The following is a 9055-nucleotide window of genomic DNA, read 5'->3' as shown; positions in this document are numbered from 1 at the left end:
TAATAATAATAATAATAATAATAATAATAATAACAACAACAATAATACTGATAATGATAATAGAAATGAAAATAATAATAACGACGACGATAATAACGATGATGATGATAACAGTAAATAAAATATTAATATTTTGAAGTAAATATAAAAATGTTTGAGAAATAAAATAAGAAATTAATGCTTACTTAGTTGCTTGTATCGATCTTCGTTAATGGATAGGATCGGTTTAGGAAGAAAGGGTTGAGAGAAATTAAAGAAATCGTGGTTCCATGAAAGAATTGATCTATTTGATAGCATTTCAAATTTAAGACAAAAAGAAAAGGTGATATTCTTATAATTAATAACAAACACGTTGTCAAATTACGAAGGAGGTTCACACATTCGGTTTCCGCGTTTATACGCGAGGCTTTCGGTTTTCATCACCATTATTTTCTCGTAAGTGTCGTCTGCCTGTCTTTCTTTCTCTCTCTTCCCCTTTATTTCCTCTCGCTTGTCTATTTCTCCCTAAATTATACGTTTACATTCGTAAATTGCACTCGCTCTCTCGGCATTGTACAGTATTCAAATATCTCGTTAATAAATGTTCTTCGCGACTAATTTATATCTATATCCTGACTTTCGATATTCGTTAATGGCAAGGTGCGTGAAATTAAACGGAAAAATAGATATAAATAGACAATAGACAGATAGACGGACATAGATATAGACAGAAGGACAGACAGGCAGACAGATAGATAGGCGAGCAGATAAACTACACGGACAAATGGTGGACTACGCTATTCAATAACTGTGGCTTTCCTTTGAAACGATCTACGCGCATTAAATCCCTCTGTTGGTTTCGCTTGTTTCCTATATAAATCGAATTTGAAATCCTTTCTATTCCGACACCCTTAATCAACCCCGTAAAAAAAGAAAAGAAAGAACGTCTTCGCACACGTGCACACGTACAATTGCGCAACGTAATCGTGTCGTATTAGAAATCTCCCTTTCCCTTCTTCGTCACTCTCCAACATATCGATTACGCTGTCTCCACCGTTTTGAACACTTTTATTTCTATTAGGGGATGCTGGGTGCCAGACTCGCCACTCTTTCCGCTAAGGATTATCATACAAAATAATTAGAAAAATGTACAAAAATTCATAAAAATAGTAATAGTTACACAGTACAAATTACATCTGGGTAATTAGAGTAGTGTGATCGAGAAACGAGCATGAAAAATTACGGTTCCCTACTAATATTACATTTTCTTCTTTTTTTTTTTTTATTCGTGTGTATGTGTATGTGTGTTTCCCATTTTTTTGTCGTCGCTTTTTTAACGCTTTCTTTCCACTTTTTTCCATTTTTTTTCGTTTCTTTCTTTCTTTCATTCGTTAATTGCCGCCGGTTCCAACGAGTGTCGATCGCTCGTCCTCCGTAGTCACAGGAGGGGAACGCCTCGTGGAATGATTTAGGCGCGTGCTAATTATCCATTATTCGCAAACTAGTTACGTTGTTGCACGCGTACATACACGCTTGATCCTCGCATAACTTCCCGAATTTTCATCTTTCCAACTTTTCATTCTTACGTATTAATTAAGTTTTCTTCCCCGAAAAGATCACATTACATACATGTACACGTATATCAGCGCAAAGTGAGTTTTGCTGTACTCCTATCGTCGTCGTTTGCCCGCATCAACGCGAAATTAATCTATCGTGATTTTCGACATCGGAATAGAGGAGAAGGGAAATTTGGAACTTTGATCGATCGAACTAATTTCACCGGTTCTATGAGATGTTACGCGATTCTATGGAAATTTTCGTTGGGACAGGATCGTATAGAGGAGGAAGATTTCGCTACGAATAGAGAATAGCAGGGAATAGGAGAGGCGCGGATGGAAAAGAAGCAAACGATGAAAATACGAGTACAACAGATCGAATATTCGCTACGTGGCACGACACGTGTATCCGCTTCATTCTCTAAACGTGATCTTAATTTTACTAATGCCACAATATGTAGTGACCACACCGTACCTTGCGATGTGGACGTAGTACAAACAGTCCCGATCCTTCTGAACCAAACAATACGGAGGAAGCTTACGGAGAGCCAGCCGAAATCCTCTCTAAACTCTCTAGATTCTAGACGACCGTTCGATTCGGTCGTAATATACATGTATATACGATCGGAAGAGAAAAGGAAGGATTGCCTCTCGTTCCACGCGGTCCCTCGTATCTCGGTTCAAGAGTTGTCTCGCGCGATAACACTTTTCTCTTATATATATTTTTTTCGCTTTTTTTTTCGTCTTTTTCTTTCTTTAAAAATCGCTAAAAACTTGGCCTACAAAGTTTTAAAAGAACATAGAGCCGCGTACTCGACAAGGTTGATTCGTGTTCGCGAAATATAGAAAGTTTAGTTAACGATAATAAGGGGATCGCGCGAAACGAAGGCGAACCAGTGCCAGTAACATTGAAAATTCACGGGTGAATTCGAGAATGCCGTTTTACCGATTCGCCGATCGAATCGGCCGTCGTTCCATGCATCCATCGTTTAACGAGTAAAGGAATTCGCCTTAACTCGAATCGACGCGAAACATTCGCAATTCTCTCGAACTCACTCCGTCGCTATTACCGATCAACGACGCGCGCGCGTTCCTCCTCTTCCGGCCGCGATCGTCGCGATCGTTGCGCGTGTTCGCCGTTCGTTCCCGTGTTTATTCGCGTCCAACGATTCGTCGCGCGATCAATTGCGATTAAACGTATGCGAGCGCACACACAAACACATATACACGCATCACGCATCTTCACACGTACACACGTGTACACGTACACAGGCATACATGCATATACGTACAGACCGAGCACCCCCGACACACGAGCTTTCTTTTTCCATTCTTCGCGATTATACGCTCGCTCAAAAAACTTTCTTACACACTTTTACACACATACACACACTCTCTCTCTCTCTCTCTCTCTTTCTCTCTGGCTTTCACTCTCTCGCTCTGTCTCGAAACCGATTTTTTCTTGCCGCGTTTTCGGCTTTGCCGCTCATCTTTCTTTCGTTCGCTCGCCTCACTGACAACGAATCCCTCATTCGTCGTTCGCACTAAACGTATATCGATATACTTACGCACCTAGAACGGTACTCTGTGACCAAAAAAATAAATTCTATCGTGTACGTGCGTTGTATTGGCTAAGCTACAATTATCTCTCGCGATCTTTCTATCGATGGATCGCGATCCCACGATATCACGCACGCTCTCTCTTTCTCTCTTTCTCTCTCTCTCTCTCTCTCTCTCGTCCAATTTCCGCCATTCGAACGAGAGCCGAACGATTCGAAGAAAATTTTTCGAATCCGATCGTACGCGGAACTGATCACAGCGTGAATTCGAACGTAATTGCGACAAAGAGAACGGAGATCTATCTTGTCTTTTAGCACCTCGCGAAATCTCCCCACCTTGTATCGGGTTAAAGAAAGTTTTGTAACTTCGCTTCGATTCGAGACATCCTTTGCGTAGATCGACGCGAAATTGAGCTAGAGTTTACTTTTACCGGAATCGATCGACGCGTAATCACGTATCCGCGGAAAAACAAACAGATCTGCACATGATTGGCAATAGGAGAGATAAGCTTTAGGATATCGCGTCTTCTCGTTCTCTATCTTGCCGAGTGACGCTCTGCCCGGATATCCGTCTCCGATGATTTTGCAGAAAATCGCGCGACCCTCGATTCGTTCGAGAAAACGAAAAAACACAAAGAGAAAGAAAAAGAAAAAGACGCGAATTGCCTTGTCTCGCGGCAAGAGTCCTGGCTGGCTCTTCGTTCGAATAACTTCGATCTCGTGCACTTTCGATAACGAGAAAAAAGTCGGATTTAAACCTCTCGACGTAAGAAATATATCGCATACACATAGTAGTATTGCTTCGACGTACTTAAATGCTAACGTAACGCACAAATGCGGCGTTTAAAAGTAGTTGAATGGTTCTTACACGATAAATCGATTCGAGTAAGGTAAAGAGACTAAATTTCGTTTAAAAATGCTAGTCGAACTTGTGGAGACGGTGTCGGCGGGATACGAACGCGGAGAACGGTTTATCGTTACGATATCGCGTTCTGCCTCTTTCTCTTTCGTCGAAATTTCTACGAAAAAACGTCGACTCGTACGCAAGTCGATGAACCTATGTTTAACGAACGATCGGTTAGTTCGTAATAAAATCCGAGAAAACGTGGAATACGCGGAACGAATGCGATCAAGGGAAACGAGAACGCGGTCGGTTTGCACCGAGGATTTCCATCGAATGGTAAAATTCGTCGAGCGACGAGCTCGCTAACGACGACTTTCGATCGTTGCTTCGTTCGTGTGGTTTCACTCGGATTTCTCGAAATAATTATCTCCGAAGCGAAGTTCTACCTGAACGCTAGCGTTCCGAAATCTACCAGAGTCTCGGGGAACTGAACCGAATCAAGTCCAGCGACGAAGGTCTGCGACCGGCAATTTTTCCAAAAAAAAGTAAAAAAAGACGATTGTTCGTTGCGTCCACTTTTTCGCGTAAAAAATCGTTGACCGTGATTGCATAGAGCGAATGGTCTTTATCGAAGAGATTCTCGATGGAAGAAAGTATCGTATAGAAAGACAAAGAAGATACGTTTCGTTCATCCGTGAGCTTTGCCTATCGACGAAGAGAGTGTGTGTAACTATTTTATATAAATCTACAGGCGAAAATAGAGAGACGAACCAGCGCAACCATCAAATTAGTAATAAGTGGTTTGTTTCACTTAAGCGTAGTTACTTACTTAAAGTTACGTTAAGCGTAATGTGTACAATATCCTAAGACGTACAGCGCGATTTCCTCTCAGGCGCTGTTCACTTGGATCGTCGTTCGTTCAGTCGGACACATCGATCTTTTCGAGCCACGATCGAATCGATCGTCCATTAACGTTAACTTTAATACTATGACAAACCAAACGATAAAACTATTATTTTCCTATGCCTTTTTTTCTCTCATTGTTTCCGCTCTCCTCCTCTCTATCCCGCTCGCTCCTTTCGTTTTCATGGAAACATACAAAAAACCTGTGTATACGTACGACTTGCATGGTGAATCAAGTCCACCTCGTTTATCTTTTCTCGAAGGACCACACGGTGTTCGATGTACCTGCGATCGTGTTTTACGGATCTCTCTCGGTTTATTATCGTTGAAAGATTGTTTCGTTAGAATAAAAGTAGCGTAAAAGTCGAACGTGGATTTGATTCGTGCCAGTTCCGAGCCACTAACGTCTACTTTATATAGATATGTGTAAAAAAATTACACGACAGAGTATATATATATATATATATACATACATATATATATATATAAACGTAACTTTCACCGAATGTAACCACGGGAGTACCTTCTGTCGTACACTCGATCGAGGTCCTTCGGTTGTATCGGGCTTCGAATCGTTCGACGAGTTTGTAGGAAGCAAGGGAGAAGGATGTGCTACGTGTGTATGTGCGTATTTTGTGTGAGAGTGTCTGTATTCGTGTGTGTGTGTGTGTATATTTAACCGTAGGTGTATGGCAAGCGTAATGCAAAAGTGTGTGAAATGTGAAAAAAAACAGACACGAAACGATATCGTTGAAGTATGCATAATTTGCATTTAACCGTAGTACGAATAGAAATTCATTAACAAAACAGAAAAATATGAAATAAGGGAAACCAAGTCAACGTTGCTATATCCAAATACAATAATAAAGTACTTGAAAACTTTCCTCGGTTACAGACGAGCTAAAGTACCCTTAACGTTACCAACGATAATAAAAATGTGTTTAAAAATAAAGATCACCATACAACGATACAATACGCTATTCGCTACAATAACGTGGACAATGTTAAATTACAGGTGAACGTAGAAATAACGTACAAAAAGGATTTCTCGAATCGTGTAAATAGTCTCTAAATCAGTAGGACACATATTTAAATCGCGTTAATAATACCTATTGGTTTTTATCAAAAATTCAGGGATCGAGATACAAAGAAAGTCTTTTCCTTTTACGAATCGAAAATAAAAAACGTTTTCTCGTTCGTTTCGTAATTTCCGTGCAACTTTCGTGGATCGAGGATTGACTAGTAATATTCTTGCTTTCGCCTTTTCTCCTCCTTTTTTTTTTTATCATTTTTCTCTTCGTTCTTTTTTTTTGGTTACTTTTTCGTTTTTTTTTTTGTTCCTCTTTTTCTTCGATATTTTTCCTAAGAAAACCTCCGTCGATATACAAGACGCGACCCTCGACGATTTATTTACAAAACGCGACAAAGATTTATTTATTGCGACGCTATCGTGTCGTATTCCGATGCAGCGAAATATGAAAGAGCATACATTATTAAAAATAGAAATGCAGTGTAAGAAGGGGTAAAATCGCGTCTTGCATCACGACAGACGTCGAGTGACATTTTTTTACTTTTTTTTTTTTTTTTTTTTGTTATTCGTTCGTACGCCGTTTTTACCCAGAGGTGGGCAGAAAATACTACCACTGGTATATATAAAAAAATAAAGATGATCGATTAAAACGAGCTCCGCAAAAAATTGCTTTAATAAAAAATTATATCTTTCGAGAGTATGAAAACCTCGCAGTTTGGTAACTTCAAGTTAAGACTTAAGTTGCACTTGTAAGTTTCCTCTAATTTCATTCGTATCCTCGGCATCGATTATATTACAAAATTATATAGAAATTTGCGTTTTCATCGTTTTATACGCTAGGAAATAAGGGTCTATCTTAAGTAAACAGTAGTATTAGTAACAGGAGTCTCCTATATGATAACTTACGAATACAAATGGTGAAATTTTTACGATAAAAAACAAACGTCGACGTGTAAATGTACATAAAAAGATACGTACAAAGGCGAAACGACATTTAAAAAATTCAATCTTCTTTTTCATCATCGTCGCTATTGTAAATTTCATTCGTCCTTCCTTCTTCGTCCTTTCTTTCTTTCTTTCTTTTTTTTCTGTGGTTTTCTCAACGTTTTTACTTTTTTTCAGCTTGTTTTTACTCGAACAACTTTTCTTTAATATCTAAGAGACGTTAACTATTTCCCGTAAAAATTTCCACAAATTAAAAGCAGTCAGACTTTCTATTTCTACGTAAAAAACGCATGCACTGTGCCCGCCTCTGGGATGCACTTAGCTCTGTATTTTCCATTTTCCGCGCTCCGTCTCTCATTCTCTCTTTCGCTCGCACGCTCCGCCATACATTTTCCACCATTCGAACACACGTACGAACATAAACACGCACACAGAACAAAGAACACGAAAGCACACTCACGCACACACGCAAGCCCTCTGTTACTCGATTTTCTTCTGTCTGCCACTTTGTCCCTCCATTTTGCTATTTCTTTCTTGCGTGTAAACTTTCTATCTCTTTCTCGTCTCCAAGATCTCGTTAAAAAAATAAAAAAATATCTTCTTTCCTCTGGTTCCGCGATAACTTTCGCTCCTGGCAAATTCCCATTTTGTCCATTGTTTTCTCCTCGTTTCTCTCGCACTCCCTCTCGTTCTCTCTTTCCGCATTCTTACTACTGTTATACCCGTCCGCTTTCATTCGTCCGATAACAACATTGCACGGCTCCCAGCTCCAAACTTATACTGTCTTATAGCCTTATCACGTTTTACGCTCTAAGTGTCTCCGTTAAACATATACACGTACATACATTGAACTTATCGCTGTACCGCATTTCCATTGAACGCATCCAGACTGTTTGTAGCTGCGTGGTTCACGCGTACCGCGAACGCGATCGTATTTTGCCCCGTACAATCTATCGATGGCGCGCTACGATCCGGCTGCCAAGGAACAGGGTAGCAGAAATCGTTCTGTAGGCGAGTGACTGTAGAGTGGCAACGAATACGATGTTCGGCTTTCTTATCGAAGAAGGCTGTATCGCGCCGTCTCTTTTCAACGCCAAACACTCTGGTGCCCGTCGACGCGATGCGATCCTTCGACCTCGGGTCAGACACGCTGCCCATCCTTCCAAGGGAAGCTACGCTGACAACGTACCTGTGCGAGATCGATCATAGAACGTAGCTCGAGGATCGAAGAACGGATCGCAGCGACGATCGTCCGTTCGGTGGATCCTTCGAGCGGTCCAAGTCGACGCGTTGCGGACATTCTTCGACGATCGACGATCGCGTTGCTGACCCGAGATCGCGATACGATTTGACGTATCGAAGGCAACGCGCAAAGACGTAATTCCTTATCGGCGTCGGACCAACGGTTTCGGCCACTTTTGCTTGGACAGAGATCTCGATCGATGCGCGATGCTTGCCTATATTACAAGCAATTATTCCAAGAACGTTACTTCCAAACGATCTACGGATCGCATTTATGTCTGACGCTTACAGGGTATTCCAGCTTTAACGAGACTCGAGTTTCTCACTTATCGTTGCGCTCTGGTTTTCGCATCGAAAGTACTCTCTTACCGGCTTTTGTTCTCTGTACGCGTGCCGATCTGTACGTTTCCTAACGTGCACATGTCCATGTATACATCAGATGTACAAATATGTTCAACTGTTCTTTGGTACATGCAGATATATGCGTACATCTACAGTAGACACTCTAATAGTAGTAGTGGTAGTAGAAGTAGTAGTAGTAATAGTAATAGTAAGAGTAATAGTACTACTACTAGTAGTAGTAGTAGTACTAGTAGTAGTAATAGTAGCAGTAGCAGTAGAAGTGGTGGTGGTAGTAGTAGTAGTAGTAGTAGTAGTGTAATAGTAGTAGTAGTAGTAGTAGCAGTAATAGTGGTGGTGGTAGTAGTAGTAGTAGTAGTAATAGTAGCAGTAGTAGTAGTAGTAGCAGTAGCAGTAGCAGTAGAAGTGGTGGTAGTAGTAGTAGTAGTGTAGTAGTAGTAGTAGTAGTGGTGGTAGTAGTAGTGTAGTAGTAGTAGTAGTAGTGGTGGTAGTAATAGTGGTGGTGGTAGTAGTAGTAGTAGTAGTAATAGTAGCAGTAGTAGTAGTAGTAGCAGTAGCAGTAGCAGTAGAAGTGGTGGTAGTAGTAGTAGTAGTGTAGTAGTAGTAGTAGTAGTTAGTAGTAGTAGTAGTAGTAGTG

General features: G+C 40.7%; 1 long non-coding RNA gene across 2 annotated transcripts in view; it reads left to right on the top strand.

The window, feature by feature from the left end:
• The first annotated feature begins 8686 nt into the window (after window positions 1-8686).
• Window positions 8687-9055, top strand: part of LOC117152477 — a 1116-nt gene continuing 747 nt past the window's right edge. The window contains exons 1-2 of one of the 2 annotated variants that reach the window (XR_004462865.1): window positions 8690-8715; window positions 9012-9034. This is a non-coding gene — a long non-coding RNA (uncharacterized LOC117152477). Of the gene's footprint in view, window positions 8716-9011; window positions 9035-9055 lie in introns of both variants that reach the window. The other variant, XR_004462866.1, reaches the window with a different exon arrangement.

The sequence above is a fragment of the Bombus impatiens genome, unplaced genomic scaffold, assembly GCF_000188095.3.
Source record: "Bombus impatiens unplaced genomic scaffold, BIMP_2.2 scf_2561, whole genome shotgun sequence".
In the NCBI taxonomy this organism is placed as follows: Eukaryota; Metazoa; Arthropoda; class Insecta; order Hymenoptera; family Apidae; genus Bombus; species Bombus impatiens.
The sequence above is the reverse complement of the archived record's forward strand: the minus strand, read 5'-3'. Positions and strand labels throughout refer to the sequence as shown.